This window comes from Microtus ochrogaster, unplaced genomic scaffold, assembly GCF_000317375.1.
Source record: "Microtus ochrogaster isolate Prairie Vole_2 unplaced genomic scaffold, MicOch1.0 UNK3, whole genome shotgun sequence".
In the NCBI taxonomy this organism is placed as follows: Eukaryota; Metazoa; Chordata; class Mammalia; order Rodentia; family Cricetidae; genus Microtus; species Microtus ochrogaster.
In genome coordinates, this window is record NW_004949101.1 from 11,553,437 (window position 1) to 11,575,970 (window position 22,534).

Sequence of the window (22,534 nt, forward strand, 5' to 3'; positions counted from 1 at the left end):
TCTATTTATTGTTTTTTTTTTATTTCATTTGTATGTTACAACTTAAGGATTCAAGTTGTATCTATACAATTTTATTAAATCTGGGACTTAATACTTTGTTTCCTTTGTTATCACATTTCAAAATTAATTTTCTGAATGTTCATGGTTTATATAGAGAGATACATCTTAGGAGTAAAATATTTTTACTTTCATCATTAAGTTGGAAGCTTGCTGGAGTATTTTAGTAGATGCTTTTTATTAATGAGACATTTCCCCCGTATTCCTAATGTACTCAAATTTTTTGTTCATTGACACATATCATTTTTGTATAAGCTGATAAGATTTTTGAGTTTGTTAGTATGATTGATAATATTGGTATATATTTATATATTTAGGCAGCCCCGAACTTCTGGTACACATTCATGTACAAATAATGTATAATTCTCTTTCTGCATTTGAAGATTCAGCTAATTTTTTTTTTGGTTCTGGGGATGAAATCTGGTGTATTATGTGTGCTAGACAAGAGCTTCTCCAGTCCCCACTTTACTTTTTGGGGGGCAGTATCCACAAAGACACTCAGCAGCCCAGACAGTTCTTGAATTCATGATTCTCTTGCCTCAGCCTTATAAGCAGCTGGAATCAGAGGCCTGTAAGACCACACTCAGCCCTTCCCCACATCTTTTAGGAGACTTTGCCTGCAGGTTTATAAGATATATTGTTTATAGGCATCTTTCTCACTAAGTTTCCTCGGTATCAGGAAATTATAACCTCATAAAAATGAGTTGAGACATCAGCTCTCCTTTTGCTTTCTGGGAAAAATTGTGTCAAACTAATTCTTTTTCCAGTTATTGGTGCTTTTCTCTGGTAACACTGTCTAAGTTTGGTAACTTCCTTCGGAACAGTTTTTCATTTATGATTATTTTTTAGAGACGTTCCAGGGCTATTTAGGATTGCATTATTAAAATAATATAAGATTATGCTATCATAGAGATTATGCAGTTTATTTTGGCAGTGTGTTTGCTTTTTAATGGTACCAAAAACACAAGCAAACTACATCTCAATAAAATGTTCCCTGACTTTGGCATCCACACAAGTTCACATATGAGAAAGTACATAGAAAGTACTATGACACGGACTCCATGGGCAGCAATGTGGTTGATGAATGGAGAGTTAGGACCATTTGAGCAACTTCAAGCATTGATGAATTTATTGATTTCAGTCATATAAATGGAAAAAATAGAATTTGATAGGCTGATATATATTTTCTTTAGGAATATCGATGGAGAAAAGTGATGATCCATCTGCTCCATGGTTCTGTTTTTTAAAGATTTATTTTTATTTATGTGTGTGTATGTGTGCCTGTATGTGCACCACATGAGTGAAGGCATCAATGAAGCCAGAAGAGGGTGGGGGAGTGGAATCACCTGGTACCCACCATATTTCAATACTGGTAACTGAACCGGGGACCTCTAGAAGAATTACATATGTTCTTAATGGTTGGTTGTGTCATTTCTTTAGCACAAACTCATAGCATGATTCTGTTTTGGCATGGAAGTTACTGCAATGAGAATCCCGTGTGAACAGAAAAGTCATGGGGTATCTACACTGTCTCAAATTATTGAATAAAACAGTGTACTAAGAGACAAAAGTTCCTGTTTTATAATCTGCTATTCAGCTATAGGATCAGATATCATAACTTGGGGATAGCTGAGAAAGGAGAAGGGTGACTCCCTCAGTCAAGACCAAGGTTGGTTTTGTGAATCTCTTTTGGTTTCACGTGGAGATAATATCAATCCTTTCAAAGGCTTGGGGGGGGGGGATGAGACAGGGAGTAGGGGTGGGGTTACATCTGGACTACAAGGTATCCTTCCAAGCTTTACCGCAAACATCATTCATCAAAAAGGCTTGCGGTCTTTTGCTCCCAAAGGGTTCTGTGCACATAACCAATTGGTCTCCTTAACAAGCTGTGCCTTGACATTACGTTGAGCCACCCAGGTTTTGTCCAGGTCAGGGAAGGCAGGCAGGCAGACAGTCAAGAGACTGGTTCAGGCTGTTAATGACACAACAGGTCAACAGGTCAACTGACCTGGAGTCTCCTAGCTGAGAGTATCAAAGCGATTGTTAATGGACCCAAGAGTCCATCTTCTCTTATGCGCCAAATTCTTAATCACAGTAATCACCTTATGATGTGTCTACAGTGTCTGCCCTACAGAGCTTCCTTCCAGGAAAGGCACAACATCCCCAGGGACACCTTCACTTGAATTGTTTCCGCCATTCAGAGCAGAAGATAACTCCTTTGGCTCAAGAGACCATTATTGATTAAAGGACACGACCAAACAGAGGTTACAGAAGATGTTACTGAATTCTTGCACCTCCTGACCTTTCAGAGGGCCAGCTGCGGGTCACCAAATATTTCCTGGGAAGTTATTTCGCTTGCTGAATCTCAGGGCCAGCCAGTTAAATCCGAATCTGCATTTTAATGCATAGGTTCACTAAAGTTTGCGAAGCACAAGACCAGGTAACGGCAAAGAGTCTCCTAAGTAGCGTCCAGATGTAGCACTGCTCTGCAAAAGTCCTACACAAAATTTGGACTAACTGAGATGTGCGGGCAAGGGACGTGCGGGAGCAGCCCGCAGGGGGCTGGTATAAGGAAAGTGTGATCCGATTGGCTGCTTTCTCCAGCTCCGGCGTGCAGACACTCCCTCCACACTCCCCTTTTACACCCCCCTCAATTGCTTCAGCTTTCCTACAGCCGGCTGCCCCGAAAACCCGGAGCAGCAGAGTAGTCTCAGCGGACAGTCCTTCTAGGGGCGAAACCAGGCGGCTTGGGCATGCTCAGTTGCTGGGAGAGGTTTGGGAGGAGAGTAGAAAGCTTTGGCTCTGCCCCCACCCCTCCGCTAGCCCCCGCCCCCTTGCCCCTACCCAGCCGTAGTAGTTCCCCAGCGTGCGCCCGGGGAGAGCAGGAACATGGCGCTCGGAGCGATATAGCAGATGTAGCAGCATCGGAGAAGCAGATGAGGCACCGCGGCTTCGCTACTGACAACCAGCCACCAGGTAGGCAGGCGCACGGGGCAGGTCGGCTTGCATGGGCGCTTGCCAAGATGCGCACGGCTGCTACGCCGGGCATCTGGCTTTGCCTAGAGAGGATGCGAAAGGAGACCTCTATGACAGCACAATTGATTGTGCATCTCCTAGGAGATGCCAAAGGCTAGAGACCCCCTAGGATGGGCAAGGGATCCGGGGTCCGCCCACTCCCCAACCCCCAACACATGCAATATCATCCTGCCTGGGCGCTTCACCGGTCAAATAAAGGATAGTGCTTTTATGCTGGGGTGGAGGGCGTAGAAGATAATCCTGGATGCCAGCTCTAGGAGTCTGCGGGTACCCCGAAAGGCTAGCAAGCCCAGCATCAGTTCTTTGTGTATGTATTCGCGCACGCCCTGCTGATGGTACCACAGTGCCTGCTGCTCCCAGGGAGTGCTGGATGCATTGCCAGGGCAGGGTTCCCATATGGTTTTTGTCTTTTAGCAGGTGTGGACCACAAGATGCAATAGCGGAACCTTTATGGGACTGTGTTTTCCTTTGTTATTTGTCTCTGTCTGTTTGCTTGGTGTGTAGCAATGGAAAGAACTTCGGCAGGTGGGCACCGGTGGGCAGAATGTGGTAGAGAGCCCCACTTCCAAACTGGTTAAAATTGTGTGCAATGCCAATCTCCTAGAGAATGGACTTGAAAAGTCTCGGGACTGTCGGTGTCCAGTTTGGAGCCCAAGTGTGAGCATTCTTTTTGAAACCGTGTGTATCTGTAGCTTCCATTGGGATAGGGTAGAAGTTAATTTGCCAGCGTTCACATCTCAGTTAAGGGAACCCTAGTCTTGTACAAGGCTATTTGAGGAGGTCTTTTAAATAAAGAAAAAGAGAAGCCAGAAGAAAGTGGCAATGTCAATAGTTGATAACAGCTTGGAAAACTGAATATACCTTGGGGGAAATGGGGACACCTGGTTGCAGGGTCCTGGGTATTTCACAAAGCACAAGTGATCCTCTTGTGGGAATTGATGGCATGTGGCAACTTCGTTAACTTGAGTTCAGATGGACAGGGTACTCCTTGTAGAAGCCCCTCCTCCATCAGCCTTCTTGATGTTGACATTCTACAGCTGCAGCTGCAACACCTTACATTTGTATCTGATATGATAAGCAGCATGGCCCACTGGGAGGGAGGGAAGGGAAATTTAAAACATGCCTTTATATCCTCCTTTATCATTTAAGGTTGTGTTCCATTATTCTTATGATCTCCAAGTGGCAAGAATGAATCAGTATCATGATAATGAAACAGGACTGCAAGAGGGAAGCACATTCAAGTAAATTAACGCTGCAAATGTTCATCCTGATAACACCTTGACTTTGAATACATGCATGCAAAGCAGAACTTTTAATGAAAGCAGTAGAAGTTGATGGCAAGTTCATGGAGAATACTTGTATTAGAATAAGCTGTTCTCTGTGAACAAAGATTGTACTACAGTTGCAGGTTCTCATTTAACTAATAAATGAAAGTTTTGATTGGAGGCATTGGAAACCCAAGTTATCAATGCCTCTCCTACATCCTCAGAGTTCGCTACCATGGACAAGTATGAGAGGCAGGTTTTGTGGGATACAGTGTCATCTTGGTGATGAGATAAAGCTAAATTTGTAGTCTGGTTCTTCTGTGTTTAGCTTTGTGATTTTGTGTGAGCTGTTTAATTTCTTTATCAGCAATATGGGCTTGTGAATAGCAAAGCTCATGTATATTTTTAAGTGTGGGCATTACTAACAATATGAAGCACCTAGATATTAGGGCAATCCTTTTTGAAAAGGAAATGTATGTGCTTGGAACCCATACTATACGTGCTATACAAGCCAGATTAAAACACATGCTTTCGCTTAAATGTTTCAAATTGTTTTTATTTCTTAACATTGACATAACCATTCACCCCAAACTTGGTAGATTAAAGCAGTAGAAATTTATTGTATTACATTTTGGTTCTAACACTATGGTGTTAGCAGAATGATCTTCTGGTGTTTTTAAGAGAGGGTTCCTCCTCCCCAACTCAGGATCCTATAGTCTCAGGTATTCCTTACCCCTGAGTACATAATTCTATCTCTAGCTTCATCTCATGTGGCCCTCCTCTCTGTGCCTGTGCCTTGGTCCATTTTTATATAAGGGCAGTGTTCCTGTGGAATTTAGAGCTCACTCTAGTCCTGTCTTAATTTGATTACATCTGCAAACATCTAACTTCCAAATTAGGTGACATGGACAGGTCCTGGGTTGTCATGAATATGGGGGAGACAGGATTTAACTCAGTTTCCTAATATTCCTAATAATATTGACACCATCGATACTGTACCAGCAAGTTTTAGAATATAAAGGATGTCATAAGTTCAGAAAACACTTCAAAGTTTATTTAATCCAAAGTTTTGTATTCCCAAGTGTGACAGCGAAGAGCAAGATCATAGATACCTCATTCACATGTCACTTACATGGAAACTGAAACAAACTGGGACTTAAATCTTCTATAGATGCCCCCAAGTGATTTTAAGTAGTTGTCTCCCTTGACTATACTAATAGGACAATACAGAACAACAAAAAGAACAGTAAAATGAATAAACAAAAAATAAAAATGTTACATAACTTTAAAAATATTTTTAATTTTTAGATATATATTTTATTAGTTCTGTGAGAATTTGTTACATGCCTAAATTTTGGTTGTATTCACTCCCCACTCCTCTACCTAAATCCTCCTTACCCTTTTAAATTTGTGTGTGTGTGTGTGTGTATACTGAGTCCAATTTGTGCTGCTTGTATACTCATGGGTGTAGAGCCATCTAGTAGAGTGTGGTCAACCTAGTAAAACAGTTGAGCATGTATGTATGTATGAATCTATGTATACATTTGTACATTGTGTGTCTGTGTGTGGGCATGTGGGCATGTGCATACTATAGCACATGAAAAGACATCTGAGGCCAAATAATCATTTTTTTATCCTCCTATCATGGGTGTCTCTAGGATTGAATTTAGGTAGTTAGACCTGTTGGCAAGCATCTTTACCTCCTCGGTTATCTCAACTGTTCATAGCTTGCGTTTTTCTTTTATCTTTTTCTTTCTTTCTTGTGGGTTTGACTTTGATGTTTACTTAAAAAACATTTTTGTTAGTTCTTTGAGAGTTTCATACTGTTAATTATAATAACTCCTATCCCAACTATCCTATCTAATCCCTATTCAATTCCCATCCCACTTTTGTCCTATTTTCTCTTAAACCCATGGAGTCCAATTTAGGCTGCCTATACATTCTTCAGTGTGTTGCTATCTAATGGAGCGCTTTGGAGCTAGCTGACACCACAACATTTAAGAAAAATACATTCCCTCTTCCAGCAGTTGAGAGTCACTAATATCTCCTTGGGTGGGTGTGGGAGTCTGTGCCCATTTCCCCAATTCATGCTGGGATTTTGTCTGGCTTGACCTTTTACAGGTCTGGTTTGTGTTGTCCCAGCTGCTGAAGTTCATAGATGTAGATGTCCTTTAGTGTCTGGAAAAGGCTGCTTCCTTGTCATTCACAGGCTCTTTCTGCTCCCACTTCTTCAATGATCACTGAGGTTTTGGAGGAAGAGGTAGGATATTTGGTTTGGTTGGGGGATGGGTAGGAAGACAGAGTAGAGGGAATGTGAGCAGAAATAACTAGTATAAAACATAAGACTTTCTGGAAAATTCACATGAAAACCTATTACTTCCTAAACTTTGACCACACACACACACACACACACACACACACACACACACACACACACACACACCAACCCCCCCCCAAAAAAAAACAAAAAAAAACCTGGAGTCACCTTAAAACAGAGCAATAATGCCCTTACTAAGTACCACAGACTAACAAACAAAAAGCCCTGTACCAGGGTCATCTCTATTAGATTTTTTTTGACCAGTGATGTCCCACAGATCCCCAAACACCACAGCTTTTTTTTCTTATTTTGGTAAATGATTCAGAGACTATAAAAATGATTTAGGCAGAATAGCAGGATTCACTTTTGATGCCTCTGTTTCTTTTGTCATGAGCACCACAGAGTGCCACATAGTCTTATGCATTTAAACTTTGACATCTTTGCCTAAAGCAGATGCTGCTATCTCTGACACCACTAAGAAACTCCACATCATATTTTCCTCTTTAGATCATGAATATAACTTTCTAATAAGATGGGCTTCTTGGTTGTCCCCCAATCCATCACAGAGGATAGGACTACATCAGGTCCTTGCATACAATGCTGCACGGACACCTGTTACAGGTTCCAGAACTGCTAGGAATGTACCATACTTGTCCAGCTTCATTATGGATGTCGCACTGCTGTCACAATAATCTGCTGTCATAAATGTCCCAAACACTTTCCTTTTTGTCTTGCTAGTCCAACCTACTTGACCACTTCCTCATCAACCCAGCTCTCTCAATACATTTTTGTCTTTAATAATACTTTCTATCCTAATCTGTTACTTATCTCATCTTCATGTGTATAAGCTTTGCCATACTCATTACGTTTGTGTCTTGTATGAAGAAGTTGCTCCATCTGTGTCTGATGAAGGATAGAAGGAAGGAATACTTGGCCTCATAGCATTTTTCTTTGCAAATTTGAACGCATTCTTTTTTCAGAACCTATGCTTTTCTTACTAGTATGAAAAGAGCAATTTAGAACCTCATCATAGCTTCAAAAGAGGAGCCTTCTTGGCTTTAACAAATGCATCTTCTAAGAACTGGTTTTAGGCTTGCTAGCAGTTAACTGGATTAGAGTATTTTTCTGGCAACTGAGACTTTTGTTAAAAAAGTAAAACAACACCAATATGTGTTCTGCAAATACATGCTCAGTCTCAGACAACAACAAATTAGATCTTTAATTTTCTAGAAACTAATAAGTAATCGTATTATATAATAATAATACAATTAATTACTAAGCTTAGGTTGTGAGTCAGGCTTTCTTTAGACCTTTTCAGAACCTTCGCTGGTGCCACCTGATATTTCCAAGAATACAGAACACTACACACATCATGCACACAATGAAGATTTGACAAATCAGTCAGTAAGGATTCTTTTAAGATAAGAAACTTAAACTTAGCAAACAGAGAGAGTTGTTCCCTTTCAGAGGACCATGTGATTGCTGGACCCACCTACACAAACTTTGTTTTCACTTTTAAATCACTCTGGACTTTAGTGTTGTGATTAATAGGAGAGTAAAACTGATTTCTATTTGGGAAAGTTCCTGGAATATTCCAGTCAAATCTTTATGTATGTTTTTGTTGGTTAGTTAGTGTGTCTTATTTAATTCAAAGCATGACTGTATGTCTTATTTAATCTAAAACCATTTGTCTTATTTAATTCAGGGGATGATTCTTTTGGTTGGTAAAGAATGTACAGTACACAGGAAGTACACAGCACAGTTCAATGTAGGAATATACTGTGTACTTTTGACTTCTAGAGTAGCTTTAGCATCATATCCTTGAAAAAAATCTTAAAAGTTATTTTATAAAATAATAAAATATCATCTAATTCATATGCTTTAATAAAGTTTTCCATGGTAAGTAGCCAAATCCCAGAATGTGCCTTAATTTTGAGTTACACATGGTACACCCAGAGTTGAATAAATCTTTCAGTTAGATCATTAGGTTGATTATAAAATTCATCTTCAAAAGTAAAAGTCTACCCCACTTATTGACAAAATATATTGGGGGAAAATGGTATTATTCATGAGACTGTGAGTATATAAATACCTAGAGAAAATATGAATTGTGCATATAGTACATGAGAATAAAAAAATATTTAAACCTTTATGCAGAAAGCTATGAAATTTTTCTCAAGATGCATAAAAGTAAGAAACAGGGACACAGAACACCACACCTCATTCATGGTCAGAAACACAAATATTATAAAATAGTTTTTGCCCACCATCCACCACCAAATCTATTATATAGTGTTTGCAGAGGGTTTGGCAGAATGTGGCAAAATGTTTCTGAATGAATAAGTACTTTAAAGCAGAAGAGAATGATCTCAAAGGAGGGTGTCTAGGGCTGGGGGGTTATGGTAGGTGATGAAGGGAGATAGACGCAGAGAGACTAAAGGTAGATAGAGGTTTTGTGTACTTGCAGATGGTCGAGACTGGCAAATTTGCTTGGAGTTCATGGCTAGTGTAGGGGTGTACATACAGCATGGATGTAGAGAAAGATGTGGTTTTTCCTCTGTTTAAATAAAATTAAATTTAATGATCAAACCCAAGCATGGTAGCAGTATATTACTATTGAAGAATTTCATAAATGCATCAGTTGGAGAGAACAGACTCAAATCAGTTTTAGAAGAAGGAATGGAGAAAACATAAAAAAAAAACTAGAAGTGTGTGCCAAAAACTTCAAGGAAATAGACTATATCTGAAGAAAACATATCTGGACACTTACACGACTCTCCAAAGTAAATTCCAGCGATATTGAAAAGTATATAAGGAAGTTGAAAAGCAAAGCTACAGGAAAATGCATAATTAACTTGAGGTGAAAGAGTTCTTAAATATAAAACAACTGGGAAAATCACAAAACAAAAAAGTGATTTGAGTATGTATTGTATGCAAATATATACATTTTAAAAAGAAACTTAAATATATGGAGCAGTAGTGGTACCAACCATGATAGTTAATGTGATAATATGCTGAAGAATTACTGAAAATTCTAAACAATCAGCATCATCCTTGTTCTCTAAATATCAAAACAAATAATTCAAAAGGAAGACATAAAAAAGACAAGTGGAAATACCTATTTTGTCTTTTTACTATTAATAATAGAAATGCAGATAAAATAAAAGTGAGATATGTATTAAATATTAGGTAGTAAAAAGTAATAATACTGACAAGGAGGAATTGAAAGACACCCTCAAGTGCTCATGGTAGGGCGGTTTTACAAAGTCTTATCAGAGATGAATGTGAAAATATCTGGTAAATGCTTTTTAAAATTCATATTGTTTGAAAGAAACTATCTTTATTATTATTTTCTGTTTGGTCTTTTGAGAAGGAAGTAGATACCAACAACATTTTAGTCAAAGGTTATTTATTATATATTAAAAATTAGAAGAACATGCATAACTAAATGGCAGAAGCTGATGGTAGTATTTTCGGTCTTATAGAGAACGGGCTGCTCTGAAGGCTTGAATGTGGTCATTATGAGCATTGTGGACATAGTTGGAAGTGGAGTGCTCAGGCAACTCTACTGCACATAACACACATTATGAATATGTGCTTTGTGACCCTGGAAAACTAGGAACACAGTCAGAAAACAGCGAGGCAGTCTCCAGCAGGTACAAATGTGGCATTTTTCTCTTTCAATCTCTTTCTGAATTTTTCCAAATCAGAAAACCCACTATTTTGCGAATGTGGTGATGATATACACTCAGGTAGTAATTATTCATGTTACAGAATCCATTGATTATCTGTTGTGTCAGGGACTCAGCCAGGTATATCAGCATGGGCTCTAAGTTTGAATGCAAATGAAAGAAATCATCTAACGCAAAATAAAAGGAATCCATTAGGATGATATCAAAGGTCTAAAAGAATTGGCAGGAGGGCCAGGATGGCTCTGTGAAATAAAAGGAGATTGCTTTTTATCCCACATCTAGGACCCAAGTCTGATCCTCTTGACCACTTAGAACCCACGTGATGAATGGAGAAAACCAGCTTCAGCAAGTTGGCCCCTGACCTGCACATACACCAAGACAAATGAAAACCTCCACATGCACAATATAGACAAATAAATAGATAAATGTAAATGTCACTTAAATAAAAAACCCCGAGTTGCTAAAAATGTAGGAAGTAATTCCCCAAAGTAAATGCACACAGAAAACCGTTTAAAAACAGAGAAGTAGCAAATCAGCTTCAGAGTCTAGATAGCTGTATCAAGAACTCTAGAGACCGACTTTAGAAAAGGCTTATTTGCTCCAGACTTGGCCACAGTCCATGGGTGACTATGCTTAATTTTCATTACCCTACTCCATGCCTACTCTACTCCCACTGAACACCAGAGAAAACAGGTGCTCTGACTGGCGGGCTCATTACTGACTTTCCAAAACTGAATCAAACAAAACCAAAGAAGGAACTATTGTCTGTCACCCCAGGAAATGGAGGCCTAGAGTTCTGAATATCACCATTCCTAATGACCATCTTCTGTGATGTAGCTTAGTCAGTTCACCCACTGTGATGTGCATATGGATGATATACTGCAGGTTCCCTATGGCAGGATAATTTATGATCCTCACATACAAGTGGAGTTTTGAAGGGGAATTTCTATGTTCAGGAGAGAGAAGATGTAGACAAAGAATAATCTTAAACAGTTAACTAAAGAGATAGTTTAGGAATGGATTGGGTACCAGCATAGCTCTAGGCACTTTTCCTGAGTACCTGGCATTAAATATGTCCTATGATTCTTTCCATTTAAACCACTGCAAATACTGGAAATAACTTTGGTGTAAAATTCTTAAAAGTAGCCCTTAGATCAGTTTGTATTCTACTGAACCTCCTATCAAAAATTGAAAATTTCTGGGATTATTCAAATTATATTATGGTACTAAAAGTATTTTATTTTATGTGTACGAGTGTTTGGATGTGTATCAGCCAGAAGTGGGCATCAGGTCCCATTGAATTGGAGTTACAAATAGTTTTGTGCTGCCATATGTGTGTTTGGAATTGAATGCAAGTCCTCTGGAAGAGTGACCAGTACTCTTAGCCACTGAGCTATTTTTTTCTAGCTCCAATAACGGTGCTTTATGATCCTTTATAAGCTTTTTCCTGAGAAGAAAATAGTTTGCAAACAGAAGGAAGAAAAATAAAGCAACCGTTCTTCCATTATACTATATGTAACAAGGGCTTGTTGCTCTAGACTTCATACATTCTGACTCTGTTAACAATGCCCTCGGCATCGTCAAAGATCCCATGTTCCATCTGGAGCCTGTGGTCCCATTCAAGGCCTTGTTTTGTGCATCTAGCACCTTGGCTTCTATGTTCTTAGGAATCCTGGAGCCTGAGGACCCATTCATGGCCTTTCTCTGTGTATCTAGGTCCTGAATTCTATGTTCCTAGGATTCCTGGTCATAATAGGGCTAGATAAAAGCTTATCAGAGAGATGAATGAACTTGAACATATAGGCAGGTGCTGTCATAAAGCTGTTAGGAGCCAAAGGACAAAGGAGATGAAAGGGATATAGGCTGGTTCTTTGCCTTGTCTTTGAATTCAGGCTTGGCTTCTAGGTTGTCACAAAGGCACACACACACACACACACACACACACACACACACACACACTTCACTGCTTATGCATCAGCAGACAGATTATTTGCAAACCAGACTCCATTTCTGTGATTACAGATAACATACTGAACAAGATGTAAACAATCATCAAAATATGTTCCCCGTGTGCATTAATTAATCATTATAAGAATGTTATCAAATAAGACAGTCAAGGCCAAATGTGCTGCAGTTAGACAGTATAGAGAAGTGCCAAACTGGTTTATCTGCATCCAAATTCCATAAACACAGGGTAACAGCAACTCAGTAGATACTCAGAGCAGCTTTGCAGGGACCTAGGAAATGAAGCTTCACTTAACTAACAGATCTTTGTATCCTTCATGTGCTCAACCCTCAGGTTCAGCTTTTCTCTGCCTTCAGATTTCCTCGTGAAAAGGTTAAATAAAGGCACATGCCTTGCTGTGCTCACTGTCATGGCTAGCTGCATGATCAAAAGGAAAAATCAGTATCTTGTTGCCTTTATAAAGTGAGTTTTACTTACAATTTAAAAAAATGTTCTGTTTTGGGAACCTATGTACTGGTTTTAAATGGAATTGACATCCTCCCCCATTGGCAGTGAAACATGCCTTGTTCTTCCTTCAAGGCAGTGTGCCACCGCTTTATACCCCTCCTCTTCCAGTGTCTCACCCTCCAAATTAATCAAGAAGACTTCATGCAAGCAATATCGGCTCTATGATCTATTCAATAGCAGATAATGTGATGGAGAGGATCAAGGAAGGCAAAAAGAAGAAGCAAACAGAGTTTTGTCCCAAATAAGACATCTAATGGACAACAATTATCAATTTCACTTTCCAGTTAAAACACAGGGATTACATACAATTTAGAAACACTTTAACTGTTCACTGAATATCACTTTTGAGTGTTTGCTTCTATTGGTGATCATTTAAGTAAGGTTAGGGAAAGAGGCAACTCAGCTAACAGTTGAAAATCATTAGCTAAAACAGCAGCCAGGCTTACACAAAGACTAATCTTTAACTTCATTGCAGTTTACTGGCCCAGGAAGAAAATATCCTGGGAGAGAGTAGAATTGTCTAAAACAAGGATTCTTTTTCCAATGTAGAAACAGTTACTACTTGGGTGTGCTTTGCCCTGTAAAAATAAGGACCCTAGAGAAAGAGGGAGCGAAAGAAAAACATCTTACAGAAAAATAGTCTGTATCACATTCCTTGTCCATGAAGTTTTTAGGACAATGTTATCCCAAAGGTTTTCGAGATATAGAAATAAGTATCAAATCAATCTCCCGATTACATTTGACCAATAGCTAGTTATTAATGTGTCAAGTGAACAGTGTAGCTGTCCATACATTGTCTTCTCTGAATTTGTGGATTTGACTATCTCCATATCAAAAGACATTTGAAAAATGAATTGTACCTATACAGAACATGTGCAGGCCAGTTTTCTTGTCATTTTCTCCTAAGTAATGTATTAAAACTCTTAACATGTGCATTGTAACAAGTACTACAGATGATCTAGAGATGAGTTTAAGTACAAGGGAGATATGTAAGGGTTTCATGTAAATATTACACATGAGATTTTAGCATTCAGAGATTGTACATGGGGTGCTAGAACCATCTGCAATGTAGTTTGCCCAACTTTTCCAGAATGTTTGAAAGACAGTGGCAGCCTCCCCGGTACACCCAGCTCCTCACTGCTCTGGTAGATCTACCCTCCTTCCCTCTCACAGCCACACTACCTTAAGTCTCATCTGTGGAAGGCTTTTACTTGTACATCTTGTTTCCACTGTCAATCTCACTGAGGGTTTAAGTTACACTGCTCTCTGTTCTTTTCTTCATTTCTACCCCCAAAATGAGCGTTCCAGCCACCTAATCACTATCTACTCATCGAAACCACTACAAGTTATTCCATATGGCCCAGCTCACTCGTAGGCATGCACTACAATGTGTTATTGATCTACTGGACTTCTGTCTGGCACTAGAATGAAAATTCCGAAGTAGCTATTTTGCACTTCCACCTTTGCGTCACACCATCTAGCATCCTGTCCGGCAGGCCTTTAATGTAATTTTTGGATATATTGCTACTTCATAGGCTAAAATGTTTAAGTTCAAATGGGTAAAAATATGGCCATGAATTTAATGTTTTGTAATGGAAGCTAGAAATAGCATATCTATTTCCTTTAAGAAAAAGCCCCAGACTAATATTAGTTTTCTATGTTCTATCCGTGAAAGGTAAAGATTTAATTGTTCCCTTGCCTGTTTCTTAGAGGAAGACAGAAATTCTACCATTAGATGCGGCAAGAAGCTAGAGAGTTTAAACAGACTGTAAACAACGAGGGAGATGAAGCACAACATTATCCAAGTGTTGTGTTTTCAACACCGCAGAAAATAACTGAATTTCTTGAAAACCATTAAGGATAATTACTTGATTACTAGATGTATTAGACCTACTGCTTTGCTGTCCCAAAGTTTTTGGGTGAATATACCCGATTGTGGTACATTTTTTATTTGAACAGCAACTGAGTTTTATATGGAAAACTGAGATTTCATTCATTTTTCACCCGTTCATGGACACTACTGCTTTCGTAGCAATGGGCATACTAGCAAATGCCGAGAAGCTAAGAAGGCTTGAAAGGGAAAGAAATTAAAGCAAGGGCTTCTCAGTCTGACTCTCAGAACCTCTCCAGTTCCCACTGGCTTTGTTTGTGGAAATGTTCCTGAAGATAGAAGATTCTACAGTGGAAACTGGAAAGAGAATTCAGTGACAGTGTATAGATGCTTTCTGCAGTAGCAGTTCGGTTAGATTAGCAAGGCAAGTACTGGTGTCAGACTGTTGTGTAACTACATTGGGTGACCACTTACTACACAGAGTTCACTAACCTAAGAATGTGTGGAGCCTTCCTTTGAAACCCTGAGTGTGAAGAGCCTGTGGGCTCTATCAGATATTAACCATATTGTCATGTCAGTACAGAGAAGTGCATAATTTTATTTTGCTTGTCACATATAGTGTGAAGTTTCTGAGAGAAATCTAGATTTCTGATTGTTGTTCACACACACACACACACAGAGAGAGAGAGAGAGAGAGAGAGAGAGAGAGAGAGAGAGAGAGAGAGAGAGAGAGAGAGATGCTGAGTGTTTGGCAACCATGTCCTGTAGCTGAGAAACACCTGTCTGCATCATAGACAGATCCCAGTCTTCACTTTCCATAGTCCAGAAATTCTCAACCTGTGGGGCACAACCCCTTTGGGGATCGAATGACCCTTTCATAGGAGTCACATATCAGATGTTTACTTCACAATTCATCTAAAATTACAATTATGAAGTAGCATCTAAAATGATTTCATTGTTGGGGGGTCCCATGAGGAACCTTATTAAAGGGTCACAGGATTAGGAAGGTTAGGGACCACTGCTACAGTTTCTGCTAGTCCTTTATCGAAAATTATGTAATTTTCCTTGTTTAAATCATCTTCTGTGTCTTTAAAGTGTTGTTTGAAAGTGTTACTTTTCCATAGAATAGGTTCCTTTATGTTTTGGTACCATGTCTTCCTTAAATAGTGTGACTTTTAAATCTTACTGAAAACATAGGCCATTTTACATAATTATTTATAAAAGAAATTATACTTTTAATGAATCTATTTATTCTAAGTCCCAGCCTCAGTTTCCCTTCCCTCCTCTCTTCCCATCTCCCCCCTCACCCCCTCTATTACTACTCTCCAATCTGCTCCTCCTTCATTTCTGTTCATGAAAGGGCAGGGAAAGGCAACTTGGTATGATGAATAGGTCCTAAAGCCAGGAAAAGAGTCAGAGATAGCCCCTGCTCCCACTGTTAGGAGTGCCACGAGAGGACCAAGCTACACAACTGTAACATATGCCGAGTGCCTAGGTCAGTGTCATGCAGGCTCTGTGGTTGTTGGTTCAGTCTCTGCGAACCCCTATGAGGCCAGGTTAGCTGATTCTGTGAGTTTTCTTGTGGCATCTTTGACCCCTCTGGTTCCTACAATCCTTGCTTCCTTCTGCAGGATTCCCCAAGCTCCACCCAGTGTTTTGCAGTGGGTCTGCATCTCTTCCCATCAGTTGATTGATGAGTTCTCCCGGATGATAGTTAGGCTATTAGGCTAGGCACCAATCTATGAGTATATCAGAATTATCTTTAGGCATCATTATATTGACATTTTTTTTCTCCAGTCATGTTTGGTTTTTTTCTGGGTCTCTGTACCATCCTTCTTGTGGGTCCTGGTGCTCCTGATAGTGTCAGGGATGGTCTTACTCCTCTGGATGGGATTTAGACTAGATTTGTCATTGGTTGGCCACTCTCAATCTCTACCAGTATTCTTACACTAGCACATGGCATAGGTAGGACAGACTAAAGACCAAAGGTTATATGATTGGGTTGGTATGCCACTATGTCTACTTGAAGTCTTGCCTGGTCACAGGAGATGGCCAGCTCAGGCTATGTATCTGCTACTGCCAGGAGTCTGAGCTGCGATCATCCTTGGAGATTCCTGGAAGATTTCCTTTTTCCAGATTTTTACTTTACCCAGAAATGCACCTTTTTCTAGTAGTCTCTTTCAGTACTCTCTCTCACTCCTAACCTCATCACTAATGTGCCTATCCCCACCTGCCCACAATTAACTATTGAAATCTTTTCTATTTCCCTTTCTCAGGGAGAACAGGGTGTTCCCCCACCCTCTCCATGAAACTTCCGTGCTACCTAGTCTCTTTGGGTCTGTTTATTAGTTATCCTTTATTTTAAAGAAAATATCCACTTAAGAGTGAGTATATACCATGTTTGCCTTTCTTTGTTTGTGTTGCCTCACTCAGAATGATTTTTTTTCTAGTTCCATCTATTTGCCTTCAAATTTCTTGATGTCATTGTTTTTAACAGCAGAGTAATAATCCATTGTGAAAATATACCACATTTTCTTTCTACATTCCTTGGTTGAGGGGCATTTAGGTTGTTTCCAGGTTCTGGCTATTACTAATAAAGCTAGTATGAACATAATTGAGCAAGTGTCCTGTGGCATGATTTGGCATCCTTTGGGTATATGCTCAAGAATGCTATTGCAGAGTCTTGTGGTCAATCAACTCTCAGTTTTCTGAGAGACAGCCAAAGTGACTTTACAAGTTTTCACTCCCATCAGCAATGGAGGAGTGTTATATAGTAATGGAGTAGAGCCTGTAGTGTACATCACGTATGCATCCTAAAAATGGTAGGGTAGGGCCTTCGCGTCACGTTCATTCTGTGTAATACTGTTGTGTAGCCATTCACATGATGTTTGTCCTATAATTGGAGAGAAATCATAACAATGATTTGTGTTCAATAGAATGGGTGGGAAAAAAAATCTAAAAACCAACATGAGAATCACCTGAGTTGCTAAGAATTATAGTATCACTATACCTTGCTTAAAAGCAATGCAAATCAAATGAGATAGAAAATTCCAGAACTGTCCCTAGAGTTTTTATTTGCTTAGAAAAGGGCAGCGTTGGAGCAGCTTTCCATTCATTTTCTGACTTAAATTTTGTTTTAAACACAAAGTACAGTCCTCCCACTGAGGAGTTCTTTTTTTTTTCTGTGTGGTCCAGGGTTTGCACTGACTGTTGACACCACTGTAGAACAGAAATTCTTTGGTTTTGATTTAGTTACTTAACTGATAGGAGTAAAATAAATAACCATAGGACTAGAAGGATAGCTCAGCAGGTATAAGCATTTGCTGCACAGCCTGCCGGCCAGACTTTGCTTCCTCAAACCCACATAAAGGTAGGAAGGAGATGACTCATTCCAAAGTTTTCATCTGAACTTGACATGCTCATGGTAGCAGGTGCACACCCATGTACCTGCACACATGCACGTATAAACATATACACTAATAATAAATACAAAATTAAAAGTACATAAATACAATTAGATCTGCCTATTCAGGTGGTACCTATACCTGTCTTCTTTATCCTTTGACAGGCTAGATTTTAAAAATATTTGAAAGTAGATGTTACAGTTACTATTACAAATAGACACCCATGTTTCCAATAGATGAACATTGTGCTCTTTTTTTGTGTTTTAAGTCATTTAGGGGCCACAGTAATGAACATAGTTGGTAAATCCATCCTTCGAATAAGAGACAGACAGCATACAGTGAGCATTGTGAGCAAGTGTTTGCAATGACAGCAGATGGCGATGGATTGGAGAATATGGAGAGGATGAAGGGATCAGAAAGTTTGGCATCGGTGGAGGTCATAAGTGTTGTTTAAAATAGAGGGGCCAGGGGGCTGGAGAGATGGCTCAGTGGTTAAGAGCATTGCCTGCTCTTCCAAAGGTGCTGAGTTCAATTCCCGGCAACCACATGATGGCTCACAACCATCTGGAATGAGGTCTGGTGCCCTCTTCTGGCCTGCAGACATACACACAGACAGAATATTGTATACATAATAAATAAATAGATATTAAAAAAAGAATATTGTTATTTAAAAAAAATAGAGGGGCCAGATCAAACACACTGGAATGGTGATATTTGAAGGAGAGGCAAAAAAATAACCCTGTGCTACACGAAGATGTGGATTTTTCTGAGAAATGTATGTATGTGGTTTTGTCACTATGCAACCTAACAGAGTACATTGCAAAAGTCAAATAAGGTACATCTTTTAAAAATATTAACTTAAAAAAATCACCATACAAGGAACACATTTTATTCTGGCATTTTTATAAATAGGTCTATCTCTTGAGGTGGCCATTGGTGTAAACAAGAGGCATGGTAAACACAAAATTTGTGAACTGGACTGGCTGCTGGTGTAACAGCATAGTTTCAATGTAAATAATTTTTTAATCACAAAGAGCGTACTCGAAAACAGAGATTCTAATATACATAACAAGCAGTATCGTCATTTATCATCATAGTCATGTGTAGATTTAAAAATTTATTTGCTTGTAGAAAGGTATTTCTCAGAATTGAAGCCAAAGTTAGCAATGATAACTTAAATCCTATGAACACGTTCATTATTCATAGCCATTGAGTTCTCAGAGTTCAATACTCTATCTCATTTAATTCTTGAAAAAAGTTCATAAAAGACAATAGGAAAAAGTACTTTCTCACTTCTAAAGCCTAAGTCCTTTGCCCGCTTCTATTTTGATTGACATTCCCTTTAGAATCAAAACTTGATGTAAGGATTCAAGAGCAAGCAGATGATTTGGAAACTTCAAAGAGCATCATTAAAAGAAAGAAAAAAAACAACACAATGATGGAGTGCAGATTGGTTCATTGCTACAGTGCAATTAAATACATCAGATTAGATTGTAAATAATAGAAATTTGTTTTTCTTTGGTCTAATTGTGGGAAGAGAAGAAGGGAGCTGTAATGGTGTGTGAGGGACTACTATCAAAGAACATCATATAAGGGCATGAAGATAGCCTTTGTAACACACGCACACACTCTGAGGTAGGGTTTCTCTGTAGCTTTGGAGCCTGTCCTGGAGCTATCTCTTTTAGATCAGACTGGCCTCAAACTCACAGAGATCCACCTGTCTCTGCTTCCTGAGTACTGGGATTAAAGGCATGTGCCACCACCACCTGGCTAAACCATGTATAATATTTCTTAAAGGCATAGGTTATTTAAGATAGCTTTGTTTAAGTTAAGTAACAGTTTTTTCAAAGGTCTATGAAATCAAAGATCTAGCAGTGAATAAATCAAGGTCAAATTACCAGCATCCAGAAAGGGCTGTCTTTAAGAGAGTACTTTAATGTAATACCCTCTAGAGGGGATGGGCATAGCTACATCCTCCTGGGACAGGAAGATAAGACAGAAAAGAAGCTCACCTTCACCTCTTTTATTTAAAGGACAGGGATCCTGTCTATGGCACTGTGCCTTCATGATCCAGTCACCTTTTGAAGGCCCCATCTGTGAGTATCATTATCATTAGGTCTAAGTGCCAACACAGAAATGTCAGAAAGATGTGCATATCCAATGCATAGTACAAAGGTTACCAATAATGGAGTATTAAACTGAGAAAACTGGAAACTATGTAACACTCCTGTTTCAGAATTCATCTATCCAAAGATGAAAGAGCCACCTTTTATCAGTCATTGATTAAAAAGTGATCCCAAGAAAGCTTAATTATTTACAGTTAACATCTGAGATTTGGGGAAATCCTCAGGAACATAGTGTGGCTGTTGGAAATCAATTTGGATACAAGTCAGCTGGAAAGCTTGCTAGCCGCATACATAGTATTTAACCTATGTCACAAAAGTTTATGGATCTTTGGGAAATTGCTATTTAAAACGAAAGAAAACATTTATCTTTTAAAATTTTATTTTCATATACAGGCCAAAGGCCCTTGTCATGCTAACATACAATGTACCTTGAAAATTCCCATCCCCACACACATCCCATTTTCTCCCATTAGTCCCATTGTTCTCTATACAGTTTGATTCTACTTGCATTTCATTTATACATATATGATTTTTATCTACACATAAGTCTCTAAAGAGCCATAAATGAGAGAAAACATAAAGTACTTAGCTTTATGACTAATTTAATTTACTTATCATGGTGATCTCCAATTGCATTCATTTTCTTCCTAATTGTATGGCTCTCTTTTCATTGCTTACAAAAATTCATGGTGTTTGCAAAACTACAGTTTCTTTGTTTAACAATACTTCTGATATTAGATACCTAGATTGATTTCATATCATAGCTAGAGTGGTGTGCAAATATCTCAGTGATACGTTGCCTTGAAGCCCTTTGAAACATACCCAGAAGTATTATAGCAGGGTTCTATGGAGGACCTATTGTTAGTCTTCTATGGAATCTCTCTACTAACTTCCATAGTGATTGGATTAATTTACATACCCTCGGGCAGTATATACAGGTTACCTTTTTTCTGTATCCTGGATAGCATTTTTCATTATTTTTTTTTCATACTGACTGCCATTCTGCTGGGGTGCAATGGAATTTCAGTATAATTTTTACTTGTGTTTTTCTGAAAGTAAGGATAAATGACTTTATGGTTGTTAGACATTTGTTCTTCATGTAAAAGGTGAATTTAATGGACCTGCAAAGCTCGTACAGCAAGGAAAATAGTTAACTGAGAGAAGAGACAGCCTACATGAGTTACCAAAGACACTATAGATAGACTTTTTCTTCCCAGCATCTTGTGATCTTAATTTTTTCTCTTTCTGTCCTAATTTGCCATTGTTCTGCTGTTTCTATTTTGGAGCTTTGGTAAGAAATAGATTTGTGTTGATATACCGATTTAGACTGGAGTTCAAATGAAAATTCATTTGCATGTTTGATATCTAACTTAGTGGGAGGAAAATCAATGCTAAAATTGCATCCTGAATGATGTTCAGGGAAATGAGCTTCTAGTGAGCTAGGGAGATCATGCCATTCCAACTTAATATGAAATATATGTACCCAGCACTTACCCTAAGCACTCTCCCTCCCCATGAGACTTCTCATACAGAATCTATTTTCTCACAGTGACTTATGAGATCTGCTGTTGGAGAATCCTACACAAACTCCTGTTTGTTACATCATTTCAATGTTGGGGAAAGACAAAATAGAAATTAACTTTGATGGTTGCTATGTACTAGGTTGATTTTATTCAGCTGCAGACTAGATCCTAGTCTCTGTTATTTCTCTAGTCTTGCCATCCATGTTACATATCAACAACAATACAATCATTATTTTGTTTGTTTGAGGAAATTCATGGAAGCTTGAGAAAATGGTAAACTTAGCATCCTAGCTAATGATTACTTTCAGGTCCTTTGAGACCACGATGCTTCCAGCATTCTCCACGGATATTATCAGCTAAGTACTTTATGATAATTCCACTGATTAGGTAGGGACATTAGGCTTGTCTGTCTAGGTTTATTTGCTTTCCCTGGAAGCAAAATGTTGAGTCATGTAGAATATTAGCTTCTTTCTAGGCATAGCCTTTTGAGGTAATACTCTGGTATCGCTGGGCTGTGCTAAAGAGAAACTTAAATAATGATACTTTTTAAAGCATTGCCTAAATTTAATAATAATTAATAATAAAAAGGCATTATTCAGAAGCATATTACTATGTTTTAGGGTCCTGACAATAAAATTTTGCAATGGGGGAGAGTTTTGTATTACCTCTAAAAATACCTTATGAGGGTGGAACTGTAGAGTCAAAAAGCAGACGGAAGCCAATGGATAAAAATTACCCAAAGGAGAAACCTTTGAGTGGGGGTAAAGAAAATTCTAGGTAAACCAGCATAACAGGATCCCTACTGAAGAC

General features: G+C 38.8%; 1 protein-coding gene across 1 annotated transcript in view; it reads left to right on the plus strand.

The window, feature by feature from the left end:
• The first annotated feature begins 2,797 nt into the window (after positions 1-2,797).
• The window catches only part of Pak5 (p21 (RAC1) activated kinase 5), a 268,738-nt gene continuing 249,001 nt past the window's right edge, over positions 2,798-22,534 (plus strand). The window contains exon 1 of the mRNA XM_005365545.3: positions 2,798-3,033. The gene's annotated coding sequence lies outside the window, so the exon portion shown is untranslated. The remainder of the gene's footprint in view (positions 3,034-22,534) is intronic.